This window comes from Bos taurus, chromosome 1 (assembly GCF_002263795.3).
Source record: "Bos taurus isolate L1 Dominette 01449 registration number 42190680 breed Hereford chromosome 1, ARS-UCD2.0, whole genome shotgun sequence".
NCBI lineage: Eukaryota > Metazoa > Chordata > Mammalia > Artiodactyla > Bovidae > Bos > Bos taurus.
This window is the reverse complement of record NC_037328.1, coordinates 74822246-74841254: the sequence shown is the minus strand read 5'-3', so window position 1 is coordinate 74841254 and position 19009 is coordinate 74822246. Positions and strand designations below refer to the sequence as shown.

At 41.1% G+C, this 19009-nt stretch overlaps 1 protein-coding gene and 1 non-coding gene across 2 annotated transcripts in view; both read right to left on the bottom strand.

The window, feature by feature from the left end:
* FGF12 (fibroblast growth factor 12) overlaps nucleotides 1–19009 on the bottom strand; it is a 612490-nt gene that overhangs the window by 447076 nt on the left and 146405 nt on the right. The window lies entirely within an intron of this gene.
* Nucleotides 11401–11480, bottom strand: MIR10182 (microRNA mir-10182). Its single transcript, NR_162219.1, has one exon. It is a non-coding gene; the product is annotated as a microRNA mir-10182 (primary transcript).

Below are 19009 nucleotides of genomic sequence, written 5' to 3'. Positions count from 1 at the left end.
CTCAGTCCTGTCCGACTTTTTGCGACCCCATGGACTGCAGCACGCCAGTCCTCTCTGTCCATCACCAACTCCTAGAGTATACCCAAACCCATGTCCATTGAGTCAGTGATGCCATTCAACCATCTCATCCTCTGTCATCCCCTTCTCCTCCCTCCTTCAATCTTTTCCAGCATCAAATGAGTCAGTTTTTCAAATGAGTCAGTTCTTCACATCAGGTGGCCAAAGTATTAGAGTTTCAGCTTCAGCATCAATCCTTCTAATGAATATTCAGGACTGATTTCTTTTAGGATGGACTAGTTGGATCTCCTTGCTGTCCAAGGGACTCTCAAGGGTCTTCTCCAGCACCACAGTTCAAATGCATCAATTCTTCGGCACTCAGCTTTCTTTATAGTCCAACTCTCACATCCATACATGACTACTGGAAAAACCATAGCTTTGACTAGACAGACCTTTGTTGGCAAAGTAATGTCTCTGTTTTTAATAAGCTGTCTAGGTTGGTCATAATTTTTGAGGAGCAAGTGTCTTTTAATTTCCAAGGAGCAAGTGTCTTTTAATTTCATGGCTGCAGTCACCATCTGCAGTGATTTTGGAGCCCCCCAAAATAAAGTATGTCACTGTTTCCACTGTTTCACCATCTATTAGCCGTGAAGGGGTGGGACCAGATGCCATGATCTTAGTTTTCTGAATGTTGAGTTTTAAGCCAACTTTTCCACTCTTTATCCCCCTACACTCACAACTCACACATTCATCACTTGCCCACACAATTACAGTTTTGCATACACAATCCTATCTTTCTTCTGACATGCTTCCTACTGCTGGCAATAGTTTGATATTGGAGACCGAGGAGAGCCATTGCTATGCTAAAGTCACTTCAATCACGTCCAACTCTTTGCAACCCCATGGACTGTATCTTGCCAGGCTCCTCTTTCCATGGGAATATCTAGACAAGAATACTGGAGTGGGTTGCCATTCCTTCTCCAGGGGATCTTTCCGACCTGGGTATCAAACTGGTAGGTCTCTTATGTCTCCTGCATTGCCAGGTGGGTTCTTTACCACTGGTGCCACCTGGGAATCCCAGGAGGAAAGCCAGGTTAATTTCAATTCTGATTACTTATTAAAGAGGAAAAATCAAGCTAAATCCAAAGAGGAAGAATGGTATGTTTTAGGATGATATCTTGATTGGGACTTGGAGCGTTTAAATATGTGAATACAATTATATCCAAATAAAGGATTTAGGTGGTGGTTTATTAACAAGTATATACCATTGGTGTCTTAAAGAGAGAAACTATATAATTATTCAATATTTAACTCTGCTATTATCAATAGACAGGTATAGTGAAAGGTAGTATACTTTAATAGTTAAAGCACAGATAAACTTTGGGGCCAGATTGCCTGGTTTAAAATTATAACTTCTCTATTCCTCAGTTTTCTTTTCTGACGAAATGGGGATCATAAGAGTACCCACATCATAGAATTGGTATAAGGATTAAAAGAATTCATCTCAAGTTTAAGAATAGTTTATAACAAGATATGTGGTTTTGTCATTAACGTGTGATTTTACCTGTTTTTTTTTTTTTAAGTTCAAATTTTCTGTATATAGCGGAGAATAATATCAGTTAGTTTTATAGGAAGAAAAGTTTTTTTTAAGAAGATAATTTTTTTGGATTAAGATCGTATCTCCAAAGAGAAGTGAGGATATGGTCCAAAAGTACAGAAAAGATGTGAAAAATAAGAAGAGAATGGAGTCTGTCTTAGTTGACTGGGCTGCTACAAAAAATAAGGTAGCTCAAAAAAAAAAAAAAAAAAAAACCAGAAATTTACTCCTTAGAGTTTTGAAGGCTAGGAAGTGCAAGGTCACATCAGTCTCATGTCATGATACTCAAATAAAGTGAAGGACTGAGGGAGTGACCAATGACTAGCAAAAATGGATGAAAACTCATGATATACAAATTGAACTAATTCTGCACAAGCAGTGACTTAAGAGTTTGAGGAGTCTGGGAGAAATAGAACTCCCTTAGAAAATCACCAGAAAGAAGATGAGCAATGAGGGATAAAAATGTGATCCATTTTTATTCCATCGCAAAAGAAAAAATGATTCCTAGGTTTTATTTGTATCTACTTTTTAAACATCTGTAACATACTTACCATCTCTGATGGCACCTGGCACCATTTTCTGTAGAGTAGGTGAACACATGTAGTTTTGAGTAAACTTGGAATGAATGAATAAAAGAGAGAAATATGTGCAGTAAGATGTATTAGAGAGATTATATTCCCCTTGAGGAACACTTGGAGAAGGCACAATCTCTATGTCACTTTAACGTAACTTGAATTTAGAGAACTCATTATAATTATTTATAGGGTGGAAGAATGAATGTACCATAAAAATATGTACCCATGGGTAAAAAAACAGGACAATGGGACCAAGTCTGAAAACTAGACTATGTATGGTCTTTCTAGAACATCCAAAAGCTCTGGCTTCTCTGCCTGCCTCAGGGAATACATTTCCAGGTCCACTTTGCACTTCAGAGACCCTATCTTCTCAGTAAGACTTTTCAACGCAAGCCAGCCCCTGGAGCAGCAGGTGGTTTGTGGTATGTCAGACGATACACTACTGGAACAGAACAGAATCTTTGTTTTACTTACTACAACAAGCTTAAAAAAATGCTTGGCCCCTGTGGCCTCCAGACCATCTCCACACTCACACCACAAATGCACCGGAAACTGGTGATCACAGTTCATTGTCACATAGAGCACCGGTGACAGAAGGGCTGCTGCCATCATCAACAGCCGGTGATACATAGGTGAGCTTGGAAGTCTGCATTTCACTGGGTTTGGAACTTTTGAAGTTTTCTGTATTTTGATGCCCAGAAACAACATCTCAGAATTGAGACCAGACAGTAAAGAATGTATTTATAGCACAGAGGTCACTTAAGATATCATCACTGACTCAATGGTCATGAATCTGAGCAAACTCCAGAAGACAGTGGAGGACAGAGGAGCCTGGTGTACTGCAGTCCATGGGGTTGCAAAGAGTCCGACACAATTTAGTGACTGAACAACAACCACAACACTTAAAAATGTCAACTTGAGACAAACTGCACTGATTCTACACAGGTCTCATCTTCTTACCTGCTGTGGGACTTTCCTATGTCTTTGTTTCTTCTGTATAAAATGAAAATGCTAATGATACCACTGATCTCAAGCTGCTGTAGATATTAAAGTTTCCATAGGAATCATTTTGAACAGAGTTTTTCACATATTAAATGCTCAATAAATATTACTATTTATTAACCGTAAATATACAAATTTGAAAATTTTTTGTATTTTAAAAAATCATAGTATAGCCTTAGGAACATTTTGATGATGTAATTAGAGTTCCAAGACATGACCTGAATGCACCATCAACAGTTTAGTGCTTCTTCACCTGTTTACACAAAAATATTATCAAATGACTACAATGAAAAAGCATTATGAATTAAAAAAAAATGCAACAACAAATCAAAGATGGTCTTGCATTTGAGGAATTCACACTATAGTAGAGAATAATAATAGCAAATATTAACTGAACACCAACTAAATACTAGGCACTGTGATATGGATTCGTTTATCTAATCTTTATCCCAAATACGTGAAGTAGGTGCCACTGGTATTGTCATTATGCAGATAAGGAAATTGAAATATGGAGGATTAAGTAACTTGCCCCAGGTATCTCTTTTGAGCCAAACTAATGGAGCCAGGATTCAAACTCTAGCTGTTTGGTTCCATATCTTATTCTTAAACACTATTCAGTATTGCTTCTATGCTGCTGCTGCTAAGTCACTTCAGTCGTGTCCGACTCTGTGCAACCCCACAGACGGCAGCCCACCAGGCTCCCCCGTCCCTGGGATTCTCCAGGCAAGAACACTGGAGTGGGTTGCCATTTCCTTCTCCAATGCATGAAAGTGAAAAGTGAAAGTGAAGTCGCTCAGTCGTATCTAACTCTTAGCGACCCCATGGACTGTAGCCTACCAGGCTCCTCCGTCCATGGGATTTTCCAGGCAAGATTGCTTCTATAGTGCTTCACAAAACATCATCTAGCACTGTGTGCACCGTGAAAGGAAAAGAAGAGGTTATAGAGATAAGAAGGCCATCGATTCAGTTTAGTTCAGTCGCTCTGTCACATCCAACTCATTGTGACCCCATGGACTACAGCATGCCAGGCTTCCCTGTCCATCACCAACTCCTGGAGATTGCTCAAACTCATGTCCATCAGGTTGGTGATGCTATCCAACCATCTCATTCTCTGAGGTCTTATTCTCCTCCTGCCTTCAGTCTTACCCAGCATCAGGGTCTTCTCCAATGAGTTAGTTTTTTCCATCAGGTGGACAAAGTATTGGAGCTTCAGCTTTAGCATCAGTTCTTCTAATGAATATTCAGGACTGATTTCCTTTAGGATTAATTGGTTTGTTCTCCTTGCAGTCCAAAGGACTCTCAAGAGTCTTCTCCAACACCACAGTTCAAAACCATCAATCCTTCAGTGCTCAACTTTCTTTATTGTCCGACTCTCACATCCATACATGACTACTGGAAAAACCATAGCTTTGACTAGATGGACCTTTGTCAGCAAAGTAATATCTCTGCTTTTTAATATGTTGTCTAGGTTGGTCATAGCTTTTCTTTCAAGGAGTACGTGTCTTTTAATTTCATGGCTGCAGTCACCATCTGCAGTGATTTTGGAGCCCAAGAAAATAAAATCTCTCACTGTTTCCATTGTTTCCCCATCTATTTTCCATGAAGTGATGGGACCGGATGCCATGATCTTAGTTTTTTGAATGTTGAGTTTTAAGCCAGCTTTTTCACTCTTTCACTTTTATCAGGAGGCTCTTTAGTTCCTCTTTGCTTTCTGCCATACGGGTGGTGTCATTCACATATCTGAGGTTATAGGTATTTCTCCTGGCAATCTTGAATCCAGCTTGTTCTTCATTAAGCCCAGAATTTCACGTGACATACTCTGCATATAAGTTAAGTAAGCAGGGTGACAATATACAGCCTTGACATACTCCTTTCCCAATTTGGAACCAGTCTGTTGTTCCATCTCTGGTTCTAACTGTTTCTTCTTGACCTGTGTACAGATTTCTCAGGAGGCAGGTAAGGTGATCTGATATTCCCATCTCTTGAAGAATTTTCTACAGTTTGTTGTGATCCACACAAAGGCTTTAGCATAGTTAATGAAGGAGTAGATGTTTTTCTGGAATTTTCTTGCTTTTTCTATGATCCAACAGATGTTGGCTATTTGATCTCTGGTTCCTCTGCCTTTTCTAAATCCAGCTTGAACATCTGGAATTTCTCAGTTCACATACTATTGAAACCTGGCTTGGAGGATTTTGAGCATTACTTTGCTAGTGTGTGAGATGAGTGCAACTGTGTGGTAGTTTGAACATTCTTTGGCATTGCCTTTCTTTGGGATTGTAATGAAAACTGATCTTTTCCAGTCCTGTGGCCACTGCTGAGTTTTCCAAATTTGCTGGCAAATAGAATGCAGCACTTTCACAGCATCATCTTTTAGGATTTGAAAGAGCTTAGCTGGAATTCCACCACCTCCACTAGCTTTGTTTGTAGTGGTGCTACTTGAAGGCCCACTTAACTTCACACTTCAGGATGTCTGGCTCTAGGTGAGTGATCACACCATCATGGTTATCTGGGTCATTGAGATCTTTTTTGTACAGTTCTTCTGTGTATTCTTGCCACCTCTTCTTAATATCTTCTGTTTCTGTTAGTTCCATACTGTTTCTGTCTTTTATTGTGCCCATCTTTGCATGAAATGTTCCTTTGGTATCTCTAATTCTTGAAGAAGACCATATCCTTATTGAAATTGTCCAGACAGGAAGTAACAAGGGCCAGAAATACACACTAGCCATGGTGCTGAAGATTACTGAGTAAATGAAAGTGATACTGTATAAAAGGACCTAACAAGACATGATGACTGCCAGCCTGTGAGGAACCCAGGGATAGTTGAACAATTACTTTATATGCAGGAAATGTTGGAATACTAACAACAGGATGGGATCAGTGCTTTCATCTCTCTGAACGCCCCAATAATGTCTGATGTCTCTAACTAGCCTGTCTTTAAATCTCCAGATTTAACTGCCATAATTTTTCAAATTATATTTCCAAAATTACTCCTCATAGATTCTGTCAAATAAGAGCACAGAAAGACATTAGACAATTTCAGAGGTATAGTTTCCATCACTTTATTTTTTAACAAAAATCTTGGAAAGCTTATAGTTAGAAAGTCCATTGCTAAAATTGGGCATACAAACCAATGACACAATTACCAGGAAGGCCACCAGATGGCAGCAAAGTATAGCATAAAGGCAGCCTGCCAAGTCATCCTAGAGGGCGCTTTGTATTAAATACTCTCAGCTTTCATATATTTTGCATGTACGTATTTGGTGCGTATTTATCAACAGCTACAACAGCTATATAGTCATTGCCTCTATATAGCACTTCATAATTTACAAAACTCCTACCAACAATGTCTCTCATCTGATCCTCTGAGCCACATTGTGAAATTTACAGGTCAATGATCATGACCTCCTTGGAGAAAAAGTTTTATCCCACATACTTAAGTCATTTCAGAGACTCAGAGGTGAGTCAAAGCTCTGAACTTTATCACTGTTTCTATTAAGATGTGCTCCAAAGGACAGAGAACATGAAGGGTCATCCTGTACCCACAACTTCAGAGAGAAAAAAAAATCTAAGATTTTCAGTAGAACTGAGAATATTTTAAGGCACTGAGGTCTGCAAGGAATTTGGAGGGAAGAAAGAAAAAAAGAAGAAAAGTGAAAGGGATTTCTTTATTTTTTATAGCAGCAGTAAAATTTTTCTCAAAGGCAATTACGAGGAAGCAAAATTGCAAAGAAATATGCCAGGATGGAAGGGACAGAGTTATCCTTCAAATGCTAGTCACATATTTTTCCTAGGGCTGCTATAACACCACTAACTTGGTGGCATAAAACAACAAGTTCAGAATCAAGGTGTCTGCAGGGCTGCGCTTCCTCCAAAGGTTCTGGGGGAGAACCTTCCGTCCCTCCAGCTCCCGGCCCCTGTCCTTGCTAGGTCTTCTCCTCTATGTGCCTCCCTCTCTGTGAGCTTCTCAGGACACTTGTCACTGGACTGAGGACTCACCTGGATCATCCAGGCTGTCTCACCTGGAGATCTTTAATTATATTTGCAAAGATCCTTTTGATCCAAATAAAGCCCCATGCTCAGGTACCAGGGGTTAGGACTTAGGCATAGCTTTGGCAGGGGGAGCGGAGTCACCATTCACCATTCAGTCCACTACCATGCTGTCAAGACTTCACCTCTCCCCGCCCATGGTGGGGTTCGCAAACCTACATGTTAGAGGACCCCTGACCCTTCTGATTGGGACAGAGTAAAGGGACAAAGTAGGTGGCTAGATAGATAATCCCACTCGGGGATCGTGATTACTCAAGACAGCGGTTGTGCATAACCACAAAACCAAGCAGGCTTGCTTAACACAAAGCCATGCAACAGAAGCATAAGACATGCCCCAAACACAAAACAATGGTGGCGTGAGGCCTACCTCCTGCTCAGTGAGCTCAGTAAGTTAATGATCCCTAGGACATGTTCTCTGCACACATTAAAAAAATGATCATTTGTGGACCTGGCTTGACCATGTAGGGACAAGAAAACTTCCCTGCTCAACCTGGAGGGGGAGCTGATGATGGAAGCATGATGTCTACTCAGGAAAGACAAAGTTCTTCACTCCCTTCTCACTTTTACTTTGATTATAAAACTGTAGTCAGTTAACTTCTTGGGTTGCGACATCTCTCACCCACTTGTGAGCCTCACACATTTATTCTATTTATTCTATTAAATAACAAATCACTTCTTATCCATCACTTTGCCTCTTGCTGAATTCTTTTCATCCCTGAGACATAAAGGATTATGGTACCAGACCTCTTCGTAACCCCTGAAAGGACACCCAACGGTTTCACTTCCTCATGTTTAGCTGTTACAGAGCAACATCATGTGATTTCTACTCCTGAGTCTGTGCCACTTTGTCCTCTCCTTGGGCTCAGTCTCCTCATCTGTAAAATAGGAAAGTTAGACCAGCCAATGGTCACCAAGTCAAAAGGATGCTGAGTTTGAGAGAAAAAGAACACAGTGGGCTTCAGAAAAACAAGAGTCTTTGTACCTTATGCCAATCACTTGTCACATTGTGGTGGAATACCTTCCTTCCTGTGTTAGCTTTGGAAGGTCTTTTGTCTTTACATTTTACTAAATATCTACTTTGTGGCAGATCTGGCTCTAGGTACTCAGACTATAGAGATGAGCAAGGAGGAATACTTCTCTCAGGAACCCCACAGTCCAGGAAGAGAGACAGATATGCAATGGAATTCCTGCAGTCAAGGATGAAAGTGTTAAGGAGAGGTCCTCTGTATATGTGAGCAGAGAAATCCAAGTGACCACTCTGGGTTATGGGTGGGCTCAGGGATGAGGAAAGTCCCTGTTGAGGGAGGCACTTAAGTTGATTCTTGAGTGTTGAATACATTTCATCAGTTAAGAAAGATCATAGAAAATAGTACATACAGAGTAATCACAATGTCTAAAGATGCTAAGATGTGAAAGGGCAAGTGGATAGGTACATTTGCAAAAAAAGTATGCTAAAGGGAAAAGGGAAAGGATATTGTCTGGGAAAAGAGCCGTGATCACTGCTACCATCAGTGAGCACATGCTTCACATCAAACACCATGCCGAACGCCTTCAAACATGATACAATTCTTAAAGCTACAGATCTTATGTCTGTTTAGGTTTAGCTGCACTGGGATAACTCCTAAATTTCAGTTGCTTCATCCAGTGACTGTTTATTTATCACCCACACATAATCTGTTGGAATCTGGTTCATTATCCAGGGCAGCTGCCTCCTAAGTGTTGGCTCAGCATTCAGTCTCCTTAATTCTCATAGCACCTTCATATCAACACGTGTCCTCACATTTGCCAAAGGAAAAAGTGGGCTGGAGAGTCTGATCCCAGGAACTGAATGCCTCTACACGGAGGTAACACACACCACTTCTGCTTTTTTTTCCCCAGGTTCTGCAGGTCACTTCAGCACACCTAACTTCAGAAAAGAAAGAAATGTAACATCCAGAATTATAAGAGAAGCAGGTACTGGGAAACACAAGCAGCTTACTACAGGTAGCTACTATTATTCTCATTTCACAAATGTGGAGACAGAAACAGAGAAGTTACTCAAGGTCACACAGCTGGCAACTGGCAGAAGCAGAACTTGAACTCAGATGGGTCTGACTTCAGACTTCACACTTTTCTTTACTGGGAAATACATATGCCATGTCCAAATGATTTGGACTTCATCCCAATAGTAATGGGGAGGTTATTGAAAGGTTGTAACAAGGCTATGGTTTTTCCAGTGGTCATGTATGGATGTGAGAGTTGGACTGTGAAGAAAGCTGAGCGCCGAAGAATTGATGGTTTTGAACTGTGGTGTTGGAGAACTCTTGAGAGTCCCTTGGACTGCAAGGAGATCCAACCAGTCCATTCTAAAGGAGATCAGTCCTGGGTGTTCTTTGGAAGGAATGATGCTAAAGCTGAAACTCCAGTACTTTGGCCACCTCATGCGAAGAGTTGACTCATTGGAAAAGACTCTGATGCTGGGAGGGATTGGGGGCAGGAGGAAAAGGGGACGACAGAGGATGAGATGGCTGGATGGCATCACTGACTCGATGGACATGAGTTTGAATGAACTCCGGGAGATGGTAATGGACAGGGAGGCCTGGCGTGCTGCTATTCATGGGGTTGCAAAGAGTCGGACACGACTGAGCGACTGAACTGAACTGAACTGAACAGGGAGAACACACATCCTATGTGTATTTTAGAAATACATCTGGAAACAGTGACAGATGAGGGACAAAACTGAGGATGTGAGTTCCACTCCAATTGTTATGACAGCTTTCGGACAGTGCCTATTCTGGGAACTGTAAGGGGGCAGCAGATCCAAAGGCCACTAAGAGTCAGAGTAGAGAGGTTTTAATAAATATGTGATGATGAAAATAAAGGGTAAATAGAATAAAAAGAATAATGAAAAGGGAAGGAGGGACAAACATGATGAGTTGGGTCCTGGCTTGCACAACTAGGAGAACAGAAGTGCCATTTAACAGGACGGGGATTAAGTCAAGTATCAGGCCAGTGGTGCTTGTTTCTGTTTTCAGTGGGGATAGGGACTTATGTAAGTGATTCAAATCTGAACATGTTGAATTTGAGATTCCTATGAAAATTCAAGTGAAGAGCTCCAGCAGACACTTAGGCATATGCATCTTAAATTTATTTTAAAAGGTTTTAGTTATAGGTAAATATTTGGGCAAAAAAAAAAATGCAAAAGTGATAGTCCAAATCATATGACTGATGAAATTACCAGGAGAGGGAAAAAAAGAAAAAGAAACAAGAAAAAAATAATGTACGATGGAGCAACCAGTCTGGAATACAGAGGTTTAAAATGTCCGGAGGGTAGAAAGTTCATTGTAGTCACCTTTGATCTCTCCACTTAATTCAAGGCAGAATCCAAAAGATTTTCCTGACTACAGTTGGCTAAATTTATGAAACAGAAAACACACTAGAGTGGGCAACATCTGGAAATAAGATCCAATGAATGCATATTGTCTACACCGAACAGGATGAAGGTACCCAAACTTCACAGTCCTAGAAACCAAGCCACACATACACACACACAATTTTTGTTTTTTATGAAATACTTTTTATCCGTTTTGGCTTATTACCAAAGAAATATATATTTACTGTAAGTTGTAGTAAGAATATGTGTAAGAAAAGGAACGTAAGCTAGTTGTAATACTAACACATCCCTTCCTAGGCTCCCTTTTTTGGCATGGGGGAAAGCTAGAAAAGCAAAGGACTTAGTAAAGGAAAGGGGAGGGGGGCAGTCGGGGAGCTCTATTTATTTAGGGTTCCCTGATTCCATTAAGCTTCCATGCTTCAGAGCCTGTCCACACCTTCCAGATTAGGCTCCGCTTTCCTTTCACCATGGGAAGGGGGAAAAAAAGGAATGTAACTTATTAGCCACACATAAATATCTTTCGTTAAACTGCTCTGAGCTATTGCTGTTGTTAACACAATGGGCTGTCAATGTCAATGTGAAACCCTTTCTGCAGAAGCGGCAACAATGACTACGTGAAACTGTTTTCTGTGCTGAAGCAGAAAGCGAGGCATTCGGGAAAGTCACTCTTTTTGCAAACATCGCGGCCTGTGAGATCTGCCCAAAAAAAGAGCTGATCATATGCCTGTTATCCCAAAATAGCACCTTCCTCCATTATGCCGAGGTTCAGCGCAAAACTGACTCATGCGTCTCTGGGATCGCTGCCAGGGCAGAGCGCCGAGCATCCGAGCCCGCGGGCCGCGCGGCATCAACAGGCGGAGACACCGCGGGACCGGACTGCGCGGGTCCCTGCGACGCGCTCCGGACTTCGGCTTCGCAGCCAAGAAGGCGACAGCTTTCAGTAGCCACCGTGTTAGAGCGTAGACATCTCGGTGGGGCTCTCGGGGCCTTATTAAAAATCTGTCACATCCTGATTCTGCTCCGAATCTGCTCCCTGTTCCGGGGTTGCTCCACAAGGGCAGCAGCTCAGTTCCTGCGCGATCCCGCATTAGTTCTTCGACATCAGCCAACCCGAGTCGCTTCTTCGCCCTCACCCAAGGCCAGGTCACTACCCTCCTTAACAGCAGCCCCAGGGCTCCACCCTCCTCAACCTGGTTCAAGCTATCGCGTCCCCTGCCCACGCCCCACAGCGGTCTTCCTGGAGCGCTTCCATCCACGGGTCATCTCCCTCCTCAGAACTCTCTCTGGACCCCCGTGTTCCTCAGTACTATTATTTTCTTTACATTCTGTTGTAATGTCCTTACTGGTCTTTACAATCTTTCTTATACACTGAGTTATCCACAATGCCTAGAATATGATAGATAATTTATGGAACAAATGTAATGTATTTTTGTATGTAACAAAAATAATGAGGATGAGTAAGGAAACTGAGACTCTTCAGAACCCTCACATATATTGATAGTAATCTAGATCCCAAATGGAAGTTATTAATAAATGTGGCTCCTATTTTTCTTCTCCTTTAGTTTTCCTTCCTTCTTGAAAGAGATGTTTGCATTGCAGAATATGAGCTCTTTTCTGTCTTCCTTCCTCCCAGATCATGTATCTAACAATCTTCTCTAAATAATTCTTGGTCTTCAACCCTTGATTAAATTCTCTGCCTTGAGTGCCCAGGTGATCTTCAGGAAGCCCTTTTGAGAAACTCTTCTAGCTGGAAAATCCACCATGATCACAGACAGATGCAATTTCTATATACGTTTTGTTATTAATGGTGCTGATGAGTTTCCAGTTGATTTAGGAGAGAAAACCAGTGCTAGAACTCATCATAAGGACATAATACAGGAAAATGCAGCATGTAAGAGTGACAAGTTTTATAATGCTCAACAAAATCCAAATAAGTACACATCTTGCATTCTATACAAGCTTATGGTATTTCAACCTCTGTATTGAAACTCAAGGATTCTTTGCTAAAATTTTACACCAATGAACACCATTCTTTCAGTCTAAATAGGTAGAAACATAATGCTACAAATTGACCTCTTGATTACTTTAGAAATTCTCTACAAGACAGTCTTAGTAAGAGCTGTAAAAGAACACCATAGCTCAACACAGCGATTCACAACAATAATTTCAATTTTTTATACATAATAAAAAATCCAGGGGGAATCACTTAGAGCAAAATGACACTTTATAAAACACTTTAAAAGCCTACAGAGAAAAAATAAGGATCATTTAATAGTTGTATTACTTTACACAGAATGTGCTATGCTGTACTAAGTTGCTTCAGTCGGGTCCAACTCTGTGCAACCCTATAGACTATAGCCCACCAGGCTCCTCTCTCCATGGGGATTTTCCAGGCAACAATATTGGAGTGGTTTGCCCTGCCCTGCTCCAGGGGATCTTCCCGACCCACGGGTCAAACCTGCGTCGACTACATGTCCCAAGTTAGCAGGCAGACTTTTTACTACTAGTACCACCTAGGAAGCCCTTACAGAGAACAGATACTTAATACATATTAGAAGAAGAAAAAGAGTGTGGGAGGGAAGGATGATGATGTATAGCTCTAGGAACAAAGAAACAGCGTTTTCAAAGATTTTTTTTGATACTTGGATCAGCCCAGGTCTGAGTGATAAACAAAGGTCTATACTAAAGAGTTTCATTCTACATTCAGTGGTCACATGTAAGAAGGTGATTTGGGGAAGATGCTCATTTATTTTAGGAAAGGGTTCTCATTCCCAAGTGCTTATGGAACATACTTTGGACTGGCCTTAAGCAGAATTTGGGGAAGAGGGGTGATGGTGGTTACTTGTGCAGTTTAACAGAAAAAAAAAAAAAGCATAATCAATATACCTGTGATAGTTAATTTTATGTGTCAACTTGACTGGGTTACAGGGTTCCCAGATATTTGTTCAAATATTATTTGGGTATTCTGTGAGGATGTTTCTGAATGAGGTTAACGTTTCAGTTGGTAGACTGAGGAAAGCAGATTGTCCTGTCCAGTGCGGCTGGGCCTCATCCAGTCAGTTGAAGGCCAGAGGAGAATAAAACACCCATCATCCCACTGACAGTAAGAGAGTTCTGTCAGACATCTTTTGAACTGAAACTCTGGCCCTTCTTGTACTACAGGAACTTCTAGTCTTTGGACTTGAACTGAGACATTAGTTGTATAGATTTTAGACTTGTCAGCCTCCATAATGACATGAGCCACTTCCTTCTAATAAGTCTTTATATGTAAATAATACATATTTTGGACTTGCCAGGTGGTTCTAGTGGTAAATAATCCACCTGCCAATGCAGGAGACACAAGAGACACAGGTTCAATCCCTGGGTTGGGAAGATCCCCTGGAAGAGGAAATGGCAACCCACTCCAGTATTCTTGCCTGGAAAATCCTATGCACAGAAGAATCATGGGATTTCAAGAGTCAGACACTAACTTGGCAACTAAACAACAACAATTGATACATAAGACATACTTAAAATTTGAAAATAATTATCTTGAGTGAAACAAGCTACACACAAACACACACAGAAAGTACTTTCTGTATTATATCATTTGCATGAAATTCTAGAAAAGTGAGCTAAGCAATAATGACAGAAAGCAGACAGTGATTACCTAGGGGTGGGCTGGAGGCAAAGAGGTGAAGAAGTTCAAATGGGAATGGGGGTATGATTGTTACATTCATTTATTTTATTGCTGGGATGGGTTCATGTCAAAACTTGCATCATTTAAAATATATCAATTATACCTTTACAGAGCTTTAAAAATTTAATGTAAAAAAGTGATCAAGATGTTGGCTCTGGCCTGCTGCACTCAATTTTGGGATGGAGGATGTTCCCTTCAGATCAGTCGCTCAGTCGTGTCCAACTCTTTGCGACCCGATGAATCACAGCATGCCAGGCCTCCCTGTCCATCACCAACTCTCGGAGTTCACTAGGACTCATGTCCATCGAGTCAGTGATGCCATCCAGCCATCTCATCCTCTGTCATCCCCTTCTCCTCTTGTCCCCAATCCCTCCCAGCATCAGAGTCTTTTCCAACGAGTCAACTTTTCGCATGAGGTGGCCAAAGTACTGGAGTTTCAGCTTTAGCATCATTCCTTCCAAAGAACACCCAGGGCTGATCTCCTTCAGAATGGACTGGTTGGATCTCCTTGCAGTCCAAGGGATTCTCAAGAGTCTTCTCCAACACCTCAGTTCAAAAGCATCAATTCTTCGGCGCTCAGCCTTCTTCACAGTTCAACTCTCACCTCCATTCATGACCACAGGAAAAACCATAGCCTTGACTAGACGAACCTTTGTTCCCTTATGTGTCAATGTTCCCTTAGCCAATACTCGCAGCCCAATGGGAGAAGGGCTGGAGCAGACACATGGAGGGATCTGAAGTCTCTTGCTCTCTGCTTCCCACTAGAGGGCGCCTATGTTGGAGAATTTGTTTTTCCGTTTTCTTTTGTTTCTTGGTCATTAGATATGTCTTTGGTATCTCCTCTTAAGCCTACTTCCTTACTAATTAAGACTGATATAGTTAAGATACATGGCTTCCCCGATGTCTCAATAGGTAAGAGAATCCACCTGCAATGCAGGAGACACAGGAGATGTGGGTTCGGTCCCTGGGTTGGGAAGATCCCCTGGAGGAGGAAATGGTAACCCACTCCAGTATTCTTGCCTGGAAAATCCCATGGACAGAGGAGCCTGGTGGGCTACAGTCCATGAGTCACAAAGTGTCAGACACAACTGAGAACTAACACTTACAGTTAAGATAGAGACTTCCCGGATAAAGAACCTGCCTGCCAATGCAGGAGACATAAGAGATGCAGGTTTCAATCCCTGGGTAGGGAAGATCCCCTGGAGGATGGCATGGCAACCCATTCTAGCACCCTTACCTGGAGAATCCCATGGACAGAGGAGCCTGGTGAGCTACGGCCCACAAGGTCACAAAGAGTTGGAAACGACTGAAGTGACTTAGCACAGCACATAGTTAAGATCTTGTCTAGATTGCTTTTCTAACTGATTTGGCCTAATGATAGACTTTACACTCCAACATATAATTTGCAGGACTGTTAAGATTTAAACTGCTTTATGAAGCACCTAGATGCCACTTTGTAGGTACTTAATACATTATAATCATTATGTTAATAATATTGTTAATACTATAAGGTTATATTTATGATAAGGATAAGGAAGGTCACTGAAAAGAAATAACTAAGGTTTTCTTTCATCAATAGATTTGCTCTTCCTAATGGACATTTGAGATTGTACTTTCACCATCTGAGTAACCTTAGTTTTAAATAGTCAGATAAATCAGGTCACTGTGGGAAGGGGTGAGTTGAGGTTAAACATTAATAAATCCTTTGGGAGTTCAGGTAGTTGAATAATGCTCTTTCTCAGCACCTTAATGCAGCCTTTCTCTGCTAAAAAGGAGAAAAGAAAAAGAATCACTGTTGCCTTTGGGTTTGGGTTACAGAAGTCGAGTGCAGGGAAAGAAGAATCCCTAGTTTTCTAATTTGTAAAACAATTTCATATTCACCATCTCATTTCATCTGCAGAGCAACTGCATTGTAACCAAGGAAGGGGACGTTACTCCATCTCACAGATGAGAGACCTGAAGGTAAATCAGAGGAGGCGACTTGCTGAATACCACACAACACACTCAGCATTAGAACAGCTGACCCTAAGTCTTGTACATTTTATGTAATATTCAAATGTTTAAGAAGAGAGACTGATTGGAGAAGAATATGTGATAAGGAAGTACTTTGTGACTCAAAGAGTAACATTTTATAAGGTACCGAGGGGAAACCAGGTCGATGTATTATTTGAGTACTATGGCCTCTGCTTATAAAAAGAGAATGATTAATTAAATCATAATAAAATGCATCAGATGGAGCCTTTAAGAGCAGTTAATGACATGGGGAAAGTGCTCACATTTTAATAACAGGCTTGAAAGGCAGAAAAGAACAACGGTTTAGTCCCAAATCTGTTAGGTGACACAGCAAGAGAAAGAATTTACCCGAATATGAATGGTAGCCAGGATCTTTCTGGTGTTAAGACTATAAGTGTCTTTTTTTGTTTGTTTGTTTCTTTATTCTATTTTATATTTTATTTGAACTGTGGACATACACTGCTGTTCTTAGTGCAGGAAAAGGAACTATGTTTTTAAGGGAAAAAATAGTTCTAACAGTCATTGTGCACGATTTCCTAAATATTTGGCCCACTGTCCTGTTGATTTCAACTCCAGCAGCAAAATCCTCACAAAGGGTATTGTTCACAAAGTGGAACACGATCCTGACAGATTTACCTGGAGAACTACGTGCCTTTTGGCAATGCCAAAGAGATGAAGCTGGAACAGACTTTAATAAATTAAAAAAAAAAAGCTGAGACAGAGAACAAAGGAAGAGGAAATGTTGCCATATGGCATAGAGGGACTCATTTAAAAACTAGGAATTGTAAATGGAGACAGACCAAGACTAAAGGAATATGGAGGAAGCGACTGAAGCTTATCAAATGATCTAACATAGATCTAACCCCACTGAATTTTAATCTCTCTAATAATAACTGATTTATTCATCTTTCTAACCTCACAGTGACATGCACAGTACTGGCAAATAGTAGGTACTTGAATTGTAGTTGTAGGTTGAATAACATGCCGTATTCAAAAAATCTTAAAATCCTAGTGTGGGGTGGTTAGGTAAATCCCTAAAGATATGCTTTAATTTTTTAAAAAAACGTTTCTTTTTCCATGACAAGTGGTACATGTAGGTAAATATGTTTGGTTCTGAAAGAAGGTGCAGGCAGAGAGTAAGGTCTGATAAAATGAGTTACCGGAGGTGAGGGGAGACAAAGTATATTTGAAAATAGCAACACTGTGCATTCACCTCATGAAGAACAGTCATGGTCTACGAAAACAAAATATCTTTTTAGTACATTTGCCTAAAAAAGAAAATAAGACTCTGGTTACCTGTGTTGTATCAGATTAATAACAGGTAATAATAAAGGCACTCACCATATATTCATAGCAATTACAGTGTGCCAGGAACTGCTCTAAACTCTTTATATATATAAAGATCGGGAAGACTCCCAGGTCGGGAAGATCCCTTGGAGGAGGGTATGGCAACCCACTCCAGTATTCTTGCCTGGAGAATCCCCATGGACAGAGGAGCCTGGTTGGCTACAGTCCACGGGGTCACAAAGAGTCAGACACAACTGAAGCGACTGAGGATGCATGATTATATATGTGCGTGCGTGTGCGTGTGTGTGTATATACGTATTATATACTAATTTAATTTAATTATATAGTGTGTGTGTGTGTATATATATATATATATATATCAGATCAGTCACTCAGTCGTGTCCAACTCTCTGTGACCCCATGAATCGCAGCACGCCAGGCCTCCCTGTCCATCACCAACTCCCGGAGTTCACTCAGACTCACGTCCATCAAGTCAGTGATGCCATCCAGCCATCTCATCCTCTGTCGTCCCCTTCTCCTCCTGCCCCCAATCCCTCCCAGCATCAGAGTCTTTTCCGATGAGTCAACTCTTCACATGAGGTGGCCAAAGTACTGGAGTTTCAGCTTTAGCATCATTCCTTCCAAAGAAATCCCAGGGCTGATCTCCTTCAGAATGGACTGGTTGGATCTCCTTGCAGTCCAAGGGACTCTCAAGAGTCCTCTCCAACACCACAGTTCAAAAGCATCAATTCTTCGGTGCTCAGCCTTCTTCACAGTCCAACTCTCGCATCCATACATGACCACAGGAAAAACCATAGCCTTGACTAGATGGACCTTTGTTGGCAAAGTAATGTCTCTGCTTTTCAATATGCTATCTAGGTTGGTCATAACTTTCCTTCCAAGGAGTAAGCATCTTTTAATTTCATGGCTGCAGTCACCATCTAATTCTCGCAAAGGTGCCTGTCAATGAGTCCAATTTTCCTCCTGCCTGATCTCTTCATTTTCTTAGGGAGGGAATTGAAGCACAGGAAGATTAAGTGATTTGCCTAAGGTCACAGCTAGGAAGTAGCAGAGACAGGGTTTGAACTCAAGCTTTTTGTATCCAGAGTCTGTATTCTTAATCCTCTATCATCCTTCAAGGAAACCTACCAATGATGTGCAATCTACACATACATGAGAGACATACTTATTAATTGCTCTTCTTCCTTAATTCCCAGGAAATTTTGTCTCCCAAAGTTGATCTGCAGCAGGACGTATGCCTTCACCTATTGCCCCTCTTAATTCCCATGACATCAGTACCATTCGAACCACACAATGGAGTTCTGCTATAACATGCTTGGCATGCTTGGCATTCAGCTTTCTTTTGAAAATACTACCTTTTCACTCAAATTGTCAAATGTAAAGAAAGAACAACTTTCCAGGCAATTAATAAGAAAATA